Source organism: Penaeus japonicus, unplaced genomic scaffold, assembly GCF_977035675.1.
Source record: "Penaeus japonicus unplaced genomic scaffold, GWHDUDI00000001_assembly GWHDUDI00000001, whole genome shotgun sequence".
NCBI classification, from domain to species: domain Eukaryota; kingdom Metazoa; phylum Arthropoda; class Malacostraca; order Decapoda; family Penaeidae; genus Penaeus; species Penaeus japonicus.
In genome coordinates this window covers 14,845,172-14,850,171 of record NW_028234403.1, presented here as the reverse complement: position 1 = coordinate 14,850,171, position 5,000 = coordinate 14,845,172, and the positions used below count along the sequence as shown (strand labels likewise).

Here is a 5,000-nt window from a genome sequence, read left to right as displayed (position 1 = left end):
GGGTGGTGGCGGTTGGCGGAGGTTTGGCGCGGGGACACCTGGTGGCCGAGTAGCGGTGATGGAGGGCAGGGCGGGGCGGGTGCCAGCTGCTGACCTTCACTGCCGGTTCCTCCATCACCACATCCACCACCACGCTCCACGCTGTTGTCTCCTTCCCTCCTCTTTTCCTTCGCTTCTCTGTCTTGCCTCCTGGCGCCAGACTTACCAGGAAGGGATGCCTCAGACCAATTACTAACCTTACAGGCCAGTTCGGGCGTTCCAGAAATACGACTGTTACCATTTCAAATACTGATGTAAACATCGTAACTTAATATAAAAGCGATGTCAAGCAACACTGCTGAAGGCTTAAATCGCCTCACTGCCAGCTTCGCGAGAATAAAAATGCCAAATAATTGCCTCTGGCCCGTACGGTGTGCGAGCCGCTTCCAGGACACAAAGAAGGTGTCGGGCACAGCCGACACTATTTGGCGCCTCGAGTGTCTTCTTCCCTCTCGTGTACTGAATATTTTTCTTCGTGTGATCAGCAGTTGTCCATGTTATGCCGGGCCGATCACTCAAGCGCAGAGATACTATTTTACATCCACGAGAGGAAAGACGAATGTTCTCGTTCTTTCGTTCCTTCGCTTATTCCGATCCATACATAATCACAAGCCCGATGATGTAAGAGCTCATTGAATGTCAAAGCCATGGAAATAAGCGTAGCAGTAATGTGCGCAGATTAAATCTGATCAGATGAAGGTTGTGAGGAGTGCGTGGCTGCGTGTGTGTGAGGTAGAGGGTGGTGGTGATGGCGGGCCAGGGAGGCAGGTAGAGCCTTTGTGGTGGGGCGGGCTCGGCTGGCTCTGCTACCTGGCGGTCCCAAGGGGCCGCCTGGTGCCTCCAAACCCCCTCAACACCTCCACAACTTCGCACAGACTCTTACAAGCTCTAGGCAATCAGACTTGCCGTGGGTTGCGTGTTCAGGAGATTATTATGTGGAGGAAATGATTCAGGGCATCTGGAAAGGATTGTTAGAGTTTCCCTTTAGGGATATGAAGGCATTGTGCCAAGATGATGTCTAGATATTCCTGGAAAGCTTGTCTGAGCTCAACAGGAAATCATATTCATGACTGTCTGGCGTCCAAAGTCTTTGGAGCACCTGATGGAAAAGTTATTCCTTTAAAATCGAGTCTGAAATCCAGCAGTCGATAGACGCGAGGGCCTGGTGTAGGAGTGTTGTGAGACGGACTTGTGGCGGGGACCCTACCCTTGTCCTCACGGGTGACGCTCTCCTTCTCCCCCCCCTCCCCCCCCTAAACGCGCTCCATCCCCCGCTTGCCTGCCAGCCCCTCCCTCCCCTCCCCCCCTTTGCCTCCTCCGCCCCACGTCCAGGTAATTACGCCCGCGGGGTTGACCTCTCCCTACTTTACTTTCTCCCAGGGGGACCAAATCGCCATCCCTGAGGCACCCCGTCACCACCTCGGCTGGTGTCTTAGCGAGGGTAGCCAGGCCGGGATGCGGTAAAGAGAAGGATATCTTCGTATTTACATTCATTTGCCTATATATGCATATGCATTACCATCTACGAACATATTCATACACAAATGTATAATAAATGAATGAATATGAATATGGTTATGTATATGTATGTATATGTATGTATGTATATATATATATATATATATACATATACTGTATATATATATATGAACATATGCATCTTCATATATATATATATATATATATATATATATATATATATATATATATTTATTTATTTATTTATATAATATATAAGTGGAACAATAAAAATATAAGATGATAAATGGGTGCATGGAAGAGAGAGAGAGAGAGAGAGAGAGAGAGAGAGAGAGAGAGAGAGAGAGAGAGAGAGAGAGAGAGAGAGAGAGAGAGAGAGAATGAGAGAAAGGAGTTGAGGGAGATAAAAAAAAGGGTGAGCGACTGAATATTGACATTAGTATGAGTAGGAGAAAAGAAACCAGACAAGGCACCACGCTTTCAGGATAAGCACGAACTCCATCTAAGAAGCAGGCGTCGGAAGGGGAGCCTCAGAGACGCCTCTGGAGGGTTCGAGAGGCCCCACCAAGTCTTGCATCAGGAACACCTGTCGCCAAACTGCCGGTGTCACGGAGCGTTGGCTGCACCGGCCAGGCTTCCTGTGGAGTCAGATAAGATACATTAGGGTTACTCCTCTCTTTGTCTAGCACTGCCGTCCTCCTTCAAGCAAAATTTTTAACTCTCGGAGGCCGGGAATACAAAAGAGAACAGGAACTGAGCTTTCGAAAAACGATAATTTATGCTTCTTTTAATGACTGTAGCAATAAATTTGCATAATTCTGTTAACGTACATCTTACAGGATTAAATGTATAAATATGCAATGTGATAAAGACATAGTAACAGCATGCAGAGTGACGTTATTTACCTCAACAGCATTGAGCTATATTGTTTACCGTAGATGTCAACTAGGGTAAGTAATGATCCAAACTTCTCCTTAGCTTGTTTCGCCCAAACTCTCTAAGCAGCATTGTTGATAACATGTGCGTATATAAACATTTTACCATGAGCCACTATTAACGCAACGAAGAAAAAAAAATTGATCGGTTACTACAAAATTCTCTGCGGACCGCACGCAATTGCGAATATCAATTAGTTGCAAATGACGCGCTCGCGCTACTATAGAGCAATTACCGGCTCGTAATTCTCCGAATCGAGTCGTAACCGCAAGGAGCGTTATGGCGGGTGGCGTGGCAGCGTCCAGCGTGCCGCAGTGTGACGCCACCTAACCCTTAAACAATGGACGCGAGGAGCCAGCATAGCTCTCCATCCCCCCGGCGGCCCTGCCCTCCCAGCCACTTCCGTCTTACAACACATCTCCGGTATCCTGTCTCTTCTTCAGGCACGTCCACGCCGTCCAACATTCCTCCTTCATGACCCTGCTGAGGCGCCGTCAGCGAGCGTGCCTGCCTCCTACACGCCACGCGGACCCTGGAAAGGTCAACGGCGAACACAAGGGATACTACGTGATACCGCCCTCTATGCTCCTGCTGGCGAGGAGGAATACAAGACTGGTGCCCAGGCGGGACATGTGTTAGGGGGGGATCACAGGATATGAGACAAAGCGAAGCCCTACTCCAGGAGCCTTTGTTTCCAGATGACTATCGATGCGCACCAGAACATGATCCTGGCACCGCTAGCGGATGGTTTCCTTCCCATTGACCGTTACCCTGCTGCGTTCAGATGTTTTAGAGGTTAAATCTTAGAGAGATAGACCTTCCTAAAAAGCTTAAACTCATGTCTTGTCACATAGGTGTAGAGGGTAGGAAGGTGTCACGAAGGTGCGGTGCTGCCACGTGTGTATGTCCGGCCAAGCAGGTGAGCACCAACGGGCGCGCCTCGCTCTGGCTCGCTGTCTTCGCTTGGGTGCCTTCCAAGACATCTTACAAGGTGACTTCAGTTGTCCTGGAACACTTCATCATTCGATTTCCTTGGGATATTTTCCGTATTAATGTGCGCTGGAAACTTGCGCAATTAATGAAAGCTTACTGGTCATTATCAGAAATCTTCGGGACTGGAACAAAGATTTCCAGCGTCCGGACGTCAAATATAGTTTGTCGAGAGATATCAACTAGAGTATACATTGGGTATGCTAATCTGCTTATAGTCAATGGAGCATCTTGGTGAGAAGGGAGGATCATTAACAGCCGCAAACTGCAGTCTGATGTTTAAGTAAATGGCCTGGTAGCTTTTTCTGATAGAAGCTGTGGCACAAAGACATCTGCTAGGGAGCGTGTGTAGCCCAGGTGCGGCGAGTATCCCTCTCTCATGCCCGCAGGCCAGGACGCGTCCCCCTCCTCCCCCCGCCCCCTCCCCGCGCCTCGGGAAGCCATACGCTCACCTTAACCTTCGCTCACCGTTGCCATTTTCGTTCACCTTTTTTTCTTTATTTAACGCGCGCTCGGCGGGTAAATCGGATCAAACATCTCAATTGCCTTTTGAAATAACGAACCCCGCAGTCGTATCCATCTTTCACCATCTTTTGACGGAGAAATAAGCGAAAAACGAGTGCGTGCGTCGGAGCGAAGCGTGGCGGAGGGCGGCGGTGCGGGTTGGTGTCGCGCGGGCAGGACCTCCTCCTCCTCCTCCTCCTCCAGTGCCAGGCGTCGCTGCGTGCCACCGCCTCCACTCACACCACGATCACCACTTCTCCTGCAAACACCGCGCAGGTCAGTTCACCTCGAATCAGTTGTTGAGTGCGGGTTATTGGGTGCGGGTGTGTCTCGGCTGTATGCTAGTGTATGGTTGAGTCTCCCTACGTGTTATTTGGAGCAGATAAAGCGGCGAGGACACACTGGTGTAGACATTATTGGAACTTACTCTTGTTTGTGAACACCGGGACTGTCAGCGTCTCAGGTAATTGTGGCTCGTTGCGTTCGGATGTGCTTCGATCGTGCTTTACAGGATTACGTAGCTGTGCATGAGGGCCAGTGGATTGTAACCGTGATAGAAAGAGTGCGTGAAGCTATTTTGGAAGTGAAGATCAAGCGACAAAAGGTGTGGTGCTCTGTGAGCGGCAGTTCGAGTGACTCGCCATCCAGCCGTTCCAGGTGGAGGGTTGCCACAAGGGCTGGAAAGGGAGAATTATGAGCCTTTGCAGTTGTTAGGAGAAGAGTCACACTCACGCACCGAGTTCTGAGGAAAAATCAGCGGAGTGGACGGTGTGATAGGTAGTCATATGGAGTGCAAAGCTTCGTTTTAGGGGAAAAAAAAGTGTTTCAGTGTTGGTGCCGGGAGTAAGGGCCAGGTGGTGGCGGTGCGCGGCGGATGTGGCGAGGATCGTTCTGTGATGGAGTTGCTTTGTTGGAGACAAAATGCTGGAGGTGGTGTGATGGAGACGAGGCTAGGCTTAGTGTGAAGGTGCCGTGTTGGAGACGGCGTGTCCTGATTCAGAACATGGGCACCCAGTGACCCTTCCCTTCGTAATCTTGTGTGCACGACGATT

The 5,000-nt window shown here is 49.9% G+C and overlaps 1 protein-coding gene across 4 annotated transcripts in view; it reads left to right on the top strand.

Moving 5' to 3' along the window:
* The first annotated feature begins 4,071 nt into the window (after nucleotides 1-4,071).
* The window catches only part of LOC122266458 (uncharacterized), a 10,181-nt gene continuing 9,252 nt past the window's right edge, over nucleotides 4,072-5,000 (top strand). The window contains exon 1 of one of the 4 annotated variants that reach the window (XM_043036238.2): nucleotides 4,072-4,224. The gene's annotated coding sequence lies outside the window, so the exon portion shown is untranslated. Of the gene's footprint in view, nucleotides 4,412-4,475; nucleotides 4,726-4,802; nucleotides 4,879-5,000 lie in introns of those variants that run through there. The other 3 variants (XM_043036231.2, XM_043036245.2, XM_043036251.2) reach the window with 3 other exon arrangements.